The sequence below is a fragment of the Oncorhynchus nerka genome, linkage group LG10 (genome assembly GCF_034236695.1).
Source record: "Oncorhynchus nerka isolate Pitt River linkage group LG10, Oner_Uvic_2.0, whole genome shotgun sequence".
Lineage (NCBI taxonomy): Eukaryota > Metazoa > Chordata > Actinopteri > Salmoniformes > Salmonidae > Oncorhynchus > Oncorhynchus nerka.
This window is the reverse complement of record NC_088405.1, coordinates 29,118,645-29,133,127: the sequence shown is the minus strand read 5'-3', so window position 1 is coordinate 29,133,127 and position 14,483 is coordinate 29,118,645.

Genomic DNA, 14,483 nt, shown 5'->3' with positions numbered 1-14,483 from the left:
ATATTGCTGTGTCAAATGGACCATTATCAGAAGCCTCATTGTTTCCAATCAACTGTTTTTCTAGATCTCGGTTTGATTTATGGGGAATTTTGGACTATGGCCTAGGTTTACCACATGACCAAGTGGAAATAGCATGCTGTGCAGGTTTTTGTTACAGGCCATAGCCAATTACTAATGTGCCAAAAGTACCCTAGTAACCCCTAAAGCAGATTTGAGCTATTTTGTTCTCCTACTGATTATTATACAAACGGTTACAAGCCCTGTCACATTATTCATCACACAAGTGAATTGAATATTCATAGATCCGCAAACATTAAATTATTACACACAATAACCAATTGCATAGAGATTATACGAAATTACAATCCCACTGATGGGAGTCACAACAATTGAATAACTGTCCCATGGGTAAAAAAAATACATTTTTATCAACTGCATGAGAAAAATACATATGGAACCAAAGGGCTTGGTCTTATGTAAACTGCAGATGATCTTGGAATGTTTGGTTTAGCTCTCCACTTGTCTACTGAATATTCTGAATGGATTGACTGTACACAAATCGACAGCCTGCTTCTTTTTCACATATGGGGATTGGTGTTAGTGTAAAATGTGTATTCCTCTGTGGAATTAGCCAATTCAAGGCCAGGTGCAGCCACAGTAACACTAGTATCTGTACAAATTATCTTATGTAGCATCCACCCTCACCTCACAACAACACACCAAAAGCCAAAGAGCTCTCTCTCTCTCACCTAAGTTTATATGCGGATGGTGTTGCTGCTCCCTTAAGGAAAGCTCTCAACCTGAAATACCTCAGAAATTCACTGAATGTTTACATAAACTGTAAAAATGTCAAATAGAGCCCAGACAACAGCTTTTTTTCCAGGGAGGCTCTCTGGACACTGATAAATGCTTGTGCCTCAAGCAATGCTATTTAAACTGTGTCTGGTGGTGTGTGTGTGTGTGTGTGTGTGTGTGTGTGTGTGTGTGTGTGTGTGTGTGTGTGTGTGTGTGTGTGTGTGTGTGTGCATGTGTGACCTCACTTCACATTGCAGCAGACCAGTGTTGGTTGAGTAGCACAGGTTGAGTGCATAAATTACTCATCTTGTTCCAGGGCGATAGCAGTGCTCTGCTATGTACGTTTACATGACTTCATGACCTCTAACCCAACTGTGTCAGTTCGTGTGTTGACATATATTGTATTTATATATTGTATGTGTATTTTGTTCAAATGGTGTGTATGTGCATTAGGGCATTGTCCTGTGTGGTGGGTGGTCACACTCGACAGATCTAGAGGGGCTGTCTGCCCATATAAGGCTGAATGGAGCACATGCCACAATGTATTACATCAGCACTTCTGACCCTAGAAAAGCCAGGGGTTCAGAGAAAAAAGGCATAGGCTCTGAGTTCTGTTAAAGATATGTTAGTATTAGTATTACTGAACAAAAATATAAACACAACATTCAACAATTTCAAAGATTTTGAGTTACAGTTCATAGAAGAAAATCCGTAAATTGAAATAAATTAATTTGGCCCTAATCTATGTATTTCACATGACTGGACAGAGGCTAAGACATGGGTGCCCCCCCCCCCCAGGTGCACCTTGGTATTGTGTTGTGACAAAACTGCAAGGACAGTAACTTTCATAGAGCCATATCGATGGATTTTGGCACTGAGAATTCTTACCTTCATCTGCTACAAGCAGAATGAGCACCGTGCTTGTCGAGAACATTTACTGTGTGATAATGTCTTGTTTCCAATATGGCATTTTGTCCCAAGCACAAGGTGCACCTTTGTAATGATCATGCTGTTTAATCAGCTTGTTGATATGCCACAACTGTCAGGTGGATGGATTATCTTGGCAAAGGATAAATGCTCACTAACAGGGATGTAAACAAATTTGTGCACAAAATTTGAGAGAAATAAGTTTTTTGGGCATATTTATTGAAACTCATGAAAAATGGAAAGAACATGTTGCGTTCAAATTTTTGTTCAGTATAAATTAATTTGTTATTTATAGATTTTCAAGTTCAGTCCACTGTAGGCCCCTATTGATTTACCTTACAATAACACTGTCACACTGTATAATGATAGGAGACAAGCGCAGGAATACGTAATAGGGTTTCTTATTTTCTCCACCCAAACAAAAGAGTGAGGTGTAACCCTCTAAATAATACACAGGACGAGACTAATGGTTTTCCTGTGGTGAAGGAGAAGCGGACCAAAATGCAGCGTGGTGGTTATTCATGTTCTTTAATTTATAAAGAAACTACACATGAGATAACTAACAAAAACAACAAACGTGAGAAAACCTAAAACAGTCCCATCTGGTGCAAACACAAAGACAGGAACAATCACCCACAAACACATAGTGAAACCCAGGCTACCTAAGTATGATTCTCAATCAGAGACAACTAATGACACCTGCCTCTGATTGAGAACCATACTAGGCCCGAAACATAGAAATACCCAAAACCTAGAAAAACAAACATAGACTGCCCACCCAACTCACGCCCTGACCATACTAAATAAATACAAAACAAAGGAAATAAAGGTCAGAACGTGACAGAGACCTGTAAAACAAGTGCACAATAACACATAGCATGGAAGCCTATACAACACAGGTACTCACAAGACTAATGGACACGATAACAATAACTGACAAGGACAATGGGAAAAAGAGGGCACATATACACTAATCAGGGGGAATGGGAACCCGATGTGCGTAATGAGACAAGACAGTCGGGGTTGATGTTTTTTTTTAACCTTTATTTAACCAGGTAGGCCAGTTGCGAACAAGTTCTCATTTACAACTGCGACCTGGCCAAGATAAAAAACAAAGCAGTGCGACACAAACACATGGAATAAACAAACGTACAGTCAATAACACAATAGAAACATCCATATACAGTGTGTGCAAATGTAGTAAGGTTAGGGAGGTAAGGCAATAAATAGTCCATAGTGGAGAAATAATTACAATTTTCCATTAACACTGGAGTGATAGATGTGCAGGAGATGTGCAAGTAGAGATACTGGCGTGCAAAGGAGCAAACAAAAATTAAAATAACATGGGGATGAGGTAGTTGGGTGGGCTATTTACAGATGGGCTGTGTATGCTGCAATGATCAGTAAGCTGCTCTGACAGCTGATGGTTAAAGTTAGTGAGGGAGATATAAGTCTCCAGCTTCAGTGGTTTTAGCAATTTGTTCCAGTCACTGGCAGTAGAAAACTGGAAGGAAAAGTGGCCAAAGGAGGAGTTGGCTTTGGGGATGACCAGAGAAATATACAGTTGAAGTCGGAAGTTTACATACACTTAGGTTGGAGTCATTGAAACATGTTTTTTTTTAATTCTCCACAGCCAAATGCAACCTCCAAAGAAAACTGCTGGCAACAGATACTGTATATAGTGTGTTTTGTCCTTTTAATTATGGCATATTTTGCCATGTTAACTGTCAGTCAAACTGTGCAAAAGTTCAACTGAAACATACGTTTAGGCATACATTCCTACTAGTGAAGGTTAGCTTTAACCTCTTAGCTTGTCGCAAGTCTATTAAATGGTAACAGGCACTTTCAACAAACTAAATATGGCTGGACAGCACATAATCCACTGGAGTTTGGGCTGCTTCAGCCACTGTTTGTTAGAGTTTCATTCTCCTCTGTTCAACATTGGATCTTCAGCCTGTCAGAGCACTCAGAAGGAAATGCTCACTTACATTATACCTCTTACCTGCACAGAGAGAGAGATGATAGGTGAGAGATGATAGGTGTTCAGTTCATCCCGGTAACTCTGCTTTCAGCCAATAAATAGGACTTCACAGAGAAGGACACTCACACACAATCCAATATAGTCTTTAAATGCGCTATCACTGGTCACTGCAGACACACTCATAGCGCACGCACACACACACACACAAACTCTGCATACACTCCCAACATTAACAGAGTGTTGCAAAATCAGCATCCCGGAACAAAACAAAATCCAAGCCAACGGGCTGCACAGAGCCACAGTCTGGCCATTTTTACACTGGATATACTGTATATCTGTGTACACCACTGATCTCTATCCTCAAAGTGGCCATAAATACACCAACTATCCGCAGGATTCATTTCAGAAGGAATTTCTGTTGTTTGCATAATGCGTCCACGTGAGAAATGGGATAAGGTGCAGGCTAGGTTCCCGGACACTTGTCCTTCATATATATTAGATAATAGTGGTCGTAAATCCCGAGCCTTGCCTGAGATTAGAAAGCTGTCTGAGGTGGAAATGAGAGCCTTGTGTTTATACTGCCCGTCAGGTTTGCTTGGCTCTAACAACAGACTTGACCTGAGGCTTTGGCTGTGTTAGTGGCGCTGTAAATTTTAAGGGTGTTATAAAGAACAGAAAAACCCAGCGGCTACTTTATTGTGCGTCAGGCCTTAAAAACAGTCTCTCGATACAAGAAGATGACCAAAATAGGTAGATGCACCTAAGCAGGGAATCATATAATGAAACATGAAAGAGACCCATTTATTTTCCCTCCTTCACTCTCAGTTTAAAAAGTCGATATATCCAAAGGAATAAGATTTTTGAAGCCGGCCTGCAGCTCTTGACGTCTGAGAGAGGGATAGAGCATGATGAGCGAAGCGGGGACAGTGACAATGATGATTGATTTTCAAATCCCACAGCTGCCATCTGTCCATCTGTTTATCTGGTCTGTACGATGGATTACTATAGAAACATTTATGTTAAGGCTTTCTACAGCTTGGTCAATGCTATGCCTCCAGAGAATCAGAAACGTTCCAGCGAAGTCATGCATGGGGTAGTGTAGCTATATCTAGCTAGCACATTATGAACTATTGTAATATTGTAAAAATATAAAGTGTATTCTTACTGAAGGACCAACATTGTCCATAACACATGTCATCAAAATAATGCATACAAAAGATATTGTGAAACAACCTTGTGTTGCTGAGGACATGTTGAGAAAAACTAGAAGGAACATTGTAAACAGGAAACACAACATTATCACACATTAAATGTTCTCTCAAGGCTGCCTTTGGAATTGCTTTGCCAAGCACGGTGCTCATTCTGCTTGTAGCAGATGAAGGTAAGAATTCTCAGTGCCAAAATCCATTGCATGGCTCTATGAAAGTTACAGTCATTATTCTTTCCAACATAATAGAATGGACAATATCCCCAAACCTAGTTCCATTTGTACAACTGACAATGGAAGCGTTTAGTCACTGCTGTCAATGGGAATCAGAAACATACAGCTTTGCTTAAAAGGGGGACTTGGGGAAGTAATCTATTACTGAACAACAATATAAATGCAACATCTAAAAGTGTTGGTCCCATGTTTCATGAGCTGTTTGATAGAAAAGTTACATATTTAACTGATCTATTTGATATTGATGGATAACAATTCATATTTAACTAATATAAATACATTTCTGTCCTACTAGTGTCTGTGTTTTCATGGGCTCCACTCTAGTTCCCTGCAGCCAATCTGGGCGTATGGACACCAGAGATGGCTTGAGCTGACAAGTGAGTTATAGACTGCATTACATAGACAATAATGTGTTTTACTAGAGATAGTTTAGGAGCAGAACAATCCCTCATTGTCTCAAAATCATCTTTGCATCTGGGAAACTCAGCCAGGGTGGGGATAAGACAACAACCTAAGCGCAGATAACGATAGGATGAACCCAGAGTGGCTTATGATGCTCCTTGGTCTGCATGAGGGGGGTTGAACCAACCATGACTGAACATTGTTAGTGTCAGCTATATATAGTGCTATGCATTTGTGTAAAGGTTAGGTTACTCGTTCCAACACTCAAGGGTGGGGGGTTGACCAGCCTCATTATTGCAATAATTCATCAATATTAAATAAAGATGATTGTTTGAAGAAATGACCAAGTCACTCTCAGTACTGAATTTCCACCACCGCTGAAATACAAGATCCCAGAAATGGTCCATACGCACAAAAAGCTTATTTTTCTCAAATTTTTAGCATACATTTTGTGCACATCCCAGCTAGTGAGCATTTCTCCTTTGCCAAGATAATCCATCCACCTGATAGGTGTAGCATATCAAGAAACTGATTAGACAGCATTATTTTTTTCACAGGTGGACCTTGTGCTGGGGACAATAAAAGGCCACTCTAAAATTTGCATTTTTTAAAACAACACAATGCCATAGGTGTCTTAAATTGAGGGAGCATGCAATTGGCATACTGACTGCAGAAATGTCCACCAGAGCTGTTGCCAGATAATTGAATTTTAATTTCTCTACCATAAGCCACCTCCAACATAATTTAAGAGAATTTGGCAGTATGTCCACCCTGCCTCACAAGATGCACACCAAGTGTAACCATAACACCAAGTACTAAGACATGCGTTTTTCTGGATTTTTTTGTTGTTGTTATTATGTCTCTCACTATACAAATAAACCTACTGTTAAAATTACAGACTGATCATTTCTTTGTCAGTGGGAAAAAGTACAAAATCAGCAGGGGATCAAATACTTTTTTCCCTCACTGTATCTACTACTGTCATGTTCCAGCACAACTTGACCTGATATAATAATGGAAGCATTTCCTCGTCACGTACAGTACTGTACAGGTGTTGTAACTCTTAATGGGTTACAGAGTTAATGTTTACAGTTAATTCATTGAGCTGTGTCTAAATATATTTTCTTTACAGTTATTTACATATGTAATTGTATTAGAATTCATGTGATGGAGATTGAGAGAACTACATACATATTTATGTTGTATTGGTTAGTACTGGATTAGGCTATTGACCGCAAGTACCAGAATGCCTTGCGACAGGTAGTAGAAATGCGAAGAATGCGCCAGTTATGTGACAACTGATTATCCTGACTTTCCCTAACAACTTTATTTTATTGTTTGTAGAATCGAAAGTTGTTAAATGTAATGTGAACAAGTATTTGTTATGCAGGTGAGTGAGGACCCAAAAGCGGTTTAACAGAAACAGAGTTTTTAATGTCAAAACACAGGGAAGACATAGATCCTCTTCAGATGTATCGATTGACAAAATAGACAACCCGCAGAGAGGGCGACAAATAAATCATAAAGTCCTCTGATCTTTACAGGAGAGTCCCCTTCTAGCAGCAGAGGAGAATAGCAGGGTTAGCGGCAACAGACTGCTGGTCTCTCCGGGTAGGCGCGGGTTGTAGAGGACAGAGGTACCTGATCACACGTAGCATCTGATGAAGAGGCAGATTACGACAGGACGGGACAAGGGTGAAGCAAACGAGAATCTGACAAAGACAGAAGCAGAAACAGAGAGAGAAATAGAGACCTAATCAGAGGGAAAAAGGGAACAGGTGGGAGAGGGTAAACGAGGTAGTTAAAGGAGATGAGGAACAGCTGGGGGAAGGAAAGGAAGAGAAGGTAACCTAATACGACCAGCAGGGGGAAACGAAGTGAAGAGAAAGAACAGGAACAAGACATAACATGACAATACATGACAGTATTATTACTAAAAGAAGAGTTCACTTCACAACCCGACGTCCAGACTCATTACTTTGAAGATAGTTATTTTCTGTGCCAAAACCTGGGAAGAAAGAGCTGCTACAAAGATCATAGGGATGAAGAGGCTGAAATGGCTGAGGAGGAACGTCGGCATAATGCAGAAAGAATGAGACGAAAGCGGGGTACCAATCGAGGTGCCTCAACACGGATTTTGAATCAGATTGACGTGGAAATAATCCAGTCAAGTCTGGATACCGATCACTTGAGTACATTGTTGGAATTGCTGTCAGCTAAGGAGGACAGCTTGTTTGAACTTGATCATGGAATTGAACAGTTAACGCCATTGGACGGATTGGAGGCGAAGTTTGCATGCGTGGAGGATTACAAAGAGCGTGTTATCATGCTGAAGAGCCGTACACAATGGGTGGTAAAGAAAAAACAGGACCTCAATCCACTATCAGCATGGGTGATTGATGCTAACTCAAACAGATCACGGAGACAATCAGTAAGGCTACCAAAGTTGACTATTGAAAAATTCTATGGAGATGTCAGTATGTGGCAGGAGTTTTGGAGCCTGTATTAGACTGCTATTCACAACAATGATTCACTGTGTAATAAAGAGAAGTTTACCTATCTGAAAACGTATCTCACTGGACCAGCTGCTGAGGCAGTAGCAGGACTGATGTTAACAGACAGAAACTATGATGATGCAATCGCTCTGCTCAAGAGCAGATTTGAAAGGAAAGATCTTGTGATTATTGCTCACATGGTAAAGCTGCGGAATCGTAATCCTGTGAAAATATCCTCTGTTCTAAATGCATTGAGGCAGCTATATGATGAATGTGAAATTCAGATTAAGAGCTTGGAGTCACTGGGTGTAGTGTCAGAAACCTATGGAAGCCTACTATGCCCAATCTTACTGTTGATGATTCCAGAGGACATAGCTCTTAACTATAGTCATCATAGGGGAGTAGATGATGGATGGAATCATCAGTTTCCTACAGAAGGAGGTTCAGAGCAGGGGGAGAGCACTACAAATGACAAGATCATGCAACCAACAGAAAGAGAGCAAACCATGGAACAAGTCTTGCTCCTCCAATGAAATTAAAATAAAAAGACCCAAGGTGCCATCTGCTGTGGCACTGTACACAGCCAGCAAGAAGGGAAAAAACGGTCTATTCTGTGATAGTGCAGACCACAAACTGCCCTGACCACAATATTGCTACACGCAAAGAGAAACTAAAGAATGGGAAGATGCTTTGTATGTTTAGGACAGAAACACATAGCAAAATTATTTAAATTCAAAGATGTGTCATGTGAAACAAGTGGAAGCATTGCTGTGTGTACTGGTAAGAGGAGTGAGGTGCAACCCCCTACTGTTTCTGCAGATGCTGTTGTTTCCTCAGTTATTCCCCATTCAGTGAAGATGAAACTAGATGGACAGAACACTGTGTTGCTACAAACGACAAAGGTATGGGTAGAAGGCTCATCGGGTAGGAAGATAGCTCATTGCTTACTAGATGGAGGCAATCAGAGAAGTTTCGTACATGAAAACCTTGAGAAGGGCTTGATGATACCAGTAATCAGACAAGAGGCACTCGCTCTTCACACGTTTGGCTCCTCTGCTTCAGCAAAGCCCCAACGCAACACAGTGAAAGTCGTCTTGGAGAATGTCTGGGACACACAGCAGAGAATAGTAATAGAGGCATTTGAAACCACCCAAGTGTGCACAGCTGTGATGAAGGTTCCCGGTGAACAGGTTAAACATGAGCTCAATAGAAAGGGACTGCAGCTCGCAGACTTTCCAGGAGATGACAATGATCCTGAACTCTCTGACCTGATAGGAGCAGACTACTACTGGCAGATGGTATCAGGCAGAGTGGAGCGACTGACGGAGACGCTGGTTGCTTTAGAGAGCACCTTTGGATGGTCGGTGCAGGGACCAGTGTCCATGTCAAGTGACGCCAAGGCAACATGCATGTTCATCCCACTTGATGAAGACACACTAGTCTCCAAACAACTGCATGCATTCCGAGAGCTTGAGTCTCTGGGTATTATAAGCGAGAAAACACAGAACCCAGAAGAAAATAAGGCTCTACAGAGGTTTGAGAAAACAACCACCTTCAAAGATGGACGATAACACATGGTTGCCATGGAAACGAGACAACGATAGAATCGCCAAGAAACTGTTGAAGGACTGAATAAAAGACTGAAGAAGGATGTGATGCTGTACAGCAGATACAATGAAGTAGTAGAGGACTAACAACAGGCAGAAGATGTGCACAAGGACAACGCATCAAGCACAGACAACGTAAAATACTACTTACCTCACCTCACCATCTGAGAAGGTAAGGTTATGACAAAACTGAGAGTGGTGTTTGATGCCTCGTCCCATGAAGATGACTGTCTACTCACAGGAACGAACCTGAATCTTGATCTGCTCAGCGTTCTGATAAGGTTCATACTACATGAGATTGCATTCATGGCAGACATCAAGAAGGCTTTCCTGCAGATATCCCTAGCAGAGAGGGACAGAGACGCCATGAAATTCCAATGGCTCACAGGCCCACCGAGGGGAGAAAAGGAAGAGGAGCTGCGTGTGCGTAGGATAAAAAGTCCATTCTTGCTGGCAGCTACAATCAGGAAGCACCTGAAACAATATGAAACAATGTAACCAGAAGTTGTAGACATATTAAGAGAGTCACTCTATGTACATGACTTCATTCCAAGTTCATGAGATGTTGAAGAGGCTTACCTTGTGACAACAACTGCAAAGCGAATGCTGTCGATTGCAGGCATGGACCTCTGCAAGTGGATGACCAACTCACCTGAACTGAAAACAAAATGGGAGAGTACGACAACTGACCACCCGTTGGCGCTAGAAACACATGGAGTAGTGCTGAAGGTTTTAGGTTTAGTATGGAGACCGGGAACAGATTGCTTTGTGTTTGAACCTCAGGCCGCTACTGAGCATTCTAAAGCAAAAGGAAAACACAAAGAGAAGTGTTCTGCACGTATCTTCAACCCTCTTGGTTTCCTGACCCCCTTCACCATCAGGATCAAGTGCATGTTCCAGGAAATGTGGGAGAGGGGACTCAGCTGGGTTGAAGAATTACCACCTGATCTAACATGAGAATGGCAACAGTGGTGTTCAGAACTAACCCAGTTACACCAGCTCGCCATACCAAGGATGGACAGAACAGACATGCGGCCACAGAACAGCCACACACTGAATCTACACATGTTCTGTGGCGCAAGTGAATGGGCTTACGGTGCAGTAGCTTACTTGCAAGGTGAATCACAAGACACGGAAACAACGACAAGTCTAGGCGCATCCAAGTCCATTCAAGAAAATGAATCCGCCACGCCTGGAGCTCATGGGAGCTGTGATTGGAGTGAGACTAGCAAACAACCTGATGATCACACTGCAAATGGAACAAAAACAGATCTCTCTGCTAGGGATATCTACATTCTCTCTGCTAGGGATATCTACATTCTCTCTGCTAGGGATATCTACATTCTCTCTGCTAGGGATATCTACATCCTCTCTGTTAGGGATATCTACATCCTCTCTGTTAGGGATATCTACATCCTCTCTGCTAGGGATATCTACATTCTCTCTGCTAGGGATATCTACATTCTCTCTGCTAGGGATATCTACATCCTCTCTGTTAGGGATATCTACATCCTCTCTGCTAGGGATATCTACATTCTCTCTGCTAGGGATATCTACATTCTCTCTGCTAGGGATATCTACATTCTCTCTGCTAGGGATATCTACATCCTCTCTGCTAGGGATATCTACATCCTCTCTGTTAGGGATATCTACATCCTCTCTGCTAGGGATATCTACATTCTCTCTGCTAGGGATATCTACATTCTCTCTGCTAGGGATATCTACATTCTCTCTGCTAGGGATATCTACATTCTCTCTGCTAGGGATATCTACATTCTCTCTGCTAGGGATATCTACATCCTCTCTGCTAGGGATATCTACATCCTCTCTGCTAGGGATATCTACATCCTCTCTGCTAGGGATATCTACATCCTCTCTGCTAGACACTCAGCATCCAATGGTAAACAAGGAGAAAATTACACGCAGATGGAATACAGGCAGAGATTTGTGACCAGCTTCTGGAACAGCTGGTGAAGAGGCTACTTGCTGGATCTAAAGTCAGCACACCGCTGTGACACATCACAGCCCACCCCACTGAAAGTGGGTGACGTGGTACTCATCGGAGAAGATAACACACCCAGACAAACCTGGAAACTAGGAAAGATTGAGGAACTGTTTCCAGGCCCAGATGGCCTAGTTAGGTCATATTCAGTTCGTACTGCTTCAGGTACTTTGTTGAGAAGACCTATTCAGTTGATATACTGCTTAGAGATTTAGATGAAGACAGTTTTTCATCAGGGGGAGGATGTTGTAACTTTTAATGGGTTACAGTGTTAATGTTTAAAGTTAACCCATTGAGCTGTATCTAAAGATATTTTCTTTACAGTTATTTACATATGCAATTGTATTAGAATTTGTGTGATGGAGATTGAGAGCACTACATACATATTTATGTTGTATTCGTTAGTACTGGATTACGCTACTGACTGCAAGTACCAGAATGCCTTGCGACAGGTAGTAGGAAAACAAAGAATGCGCCAGTTATGTACAAGTGACAAGTGATTATCCTGACTTTCACTAGCAACTTTCTTTTATTGTTTGTAGAATCTAAAGTTGTTAAATGTAACGTGAACAAGTAGTATTACTAAAAGAAGCTTTCACTTCACAACCCGGCGTCCAGAGTCAATACTTTGAAGATAGTTATTCTCATCACTGGTACAAAGGAAAACTAATACCCTCACTAACTTGCTTTCCAAACAAGATGAATTCACAAATGAGCTGTGAACATGTGAAACATATTCAGCAAAGAGGACAGTGGAAGTTGACTTTCAATAGAATAGAATAAAACGTTTATTGTCCATCCAGGATGGACATTTTTCTTTGGCATTACCTTCATTAAAAGAATCACATACACACACATTCTCATACACATTTAAATATGCATATTCATTATCAGATGCATGTTCATTATCAAAACTAATGAGTTAAAATGTATATGCTTCATCTGTATATTTTCACATTTATTCAACCACCAGTGCATGTATTTCTAATGGAAAACAATTGAATTGCTTCCAGGGGTAACATGCAGTCTGGCCATTGACATAACTGATTGCTAAAATGTGTGCTCTAATGCCAAAGTGTTAACCGGAAGGACATTTTGTGATTATACAAACTAGCTCATTTGTTAAAATGTCACTTAGAGAATAGAAATGTCACCCATTAGGCCTATGAATAGTCTTGAATTTGTCTTTTAGAAATGTATTAAACAGTGTGGCCCCATGAGTGAGCGAACTGTGACCTCTGCCAAGGTACTGGAAAATCTCCCCATTGAGTAGACTATAACGTTATAACAGGTGCACCACAATTCAATTAGCAAAGCCAGTGATGTCATGTGTGGTGGTTAGTTTCTTTTCTATCAAATGAGAGACAAACTTATCACGCAAGTCAGAGTTATACTTAAACTAAATCTTGAATCACTTATTAATAAAGTGAATCGATTGAGTGCTCTACGGTAATGATGGCTGGTCATAGCTGGTCGACGATTCACACTCAGATGATTCGTTGAGAGCCCCGAGACAAAAGTACAAAGGTCTTTTATAGCCAAGATACACCCCTTTCAACCTACATGACGACCAGATATATAGAATGGGTTACAAGGTTAAGATTTGTATGAAAGATACCTATAATACATAGCAGACAGTATCTGCTGTGTCAACAGTTTTCATTGTATAGAGACCAGTGTCTGGCCCTCCGACTCCAAACTGGAACCATCTCTTCCTGGTACGGTATAGAACAGAAACATTAACTCATGCTCTGGAATGCTCTTTAGGTTTTATCACCCACAAGACATTGTAAATCTCCTGTCAGTGTTATCTCCCAGAGGACCATCCTCAGTAGAACACACTCACAATAGTTAAGAATACTCTATTCTGTTGCATAAAACAACCATTTGATGCAATAAAAGTATTATAACATAGTCTTGCAATTTTCCACCATACATGCTAGCTGTCAATACAGGGAACTGGACAAGATGTATCCAACTAGTGACTGAGTGAACAATATCACACATACATTACACTCACCCTGCATTCAAGACTTGAGACAGGACACCTTTATAAAACACCTTCTCAGCTAGAGAGGAAGCCTCTCTGCTAGAAAAGAAGAAACAGTATGTGTCACATTGCCAGAAGAGGAGGAAGCATATTTTTTTATTCTCTAGGAGCACATTGGTGGAGAGGAGAGAACAGCAGGAAAGACAGGAGCGACAGTGCATTTGGAGGGATGAAGAGGAGAGGACCTGTTGTTTTCTTACAATAGCCTACGGAATGTCATAGCCTGGGGACGTGGGCTAGACTACATGTTAAATACATGAACTGCTCAAGATGAGATTGATAATGCGAAAAGACAACAATTCCTGGGATCTTCTGAAAGCAAGTCAGTATTCTGGATATATTTTCAGTTTCTTATGTATCAAATTGGTGATATTTTTGAGAGACGAGTTTAAATGTTACTTTCCACAACGGTAAATCTTTGCAAAATGTAATTTACACTGCGTTGTTGAATAATGTACCCACAGTGATTGATTTCTTTGGTTTTCTCTAGCCCATGTCCACTTGCTTATTTCATTCAAAGAGGTTTAATGGAATGGAATCCATTTCACATGTTGAAAACGCATGTAGGAAAATACCTTGTGCGTGCATAGTCGGGTGTTTGTAGCCTATCAGTCGGGATTACTCTTCACAACACAGTGGTGCAGCTTCAGCTCATTACATATTATATAGGCCAATAACATTTTTTAAGTTAAAGCTTTAATCTTAAATGTCTGTGTGATGCTTAATTGGACAGTGCATAAGTCCTAATTCATATTGTTTTCCATTGGTGTGAGAGAAACATCG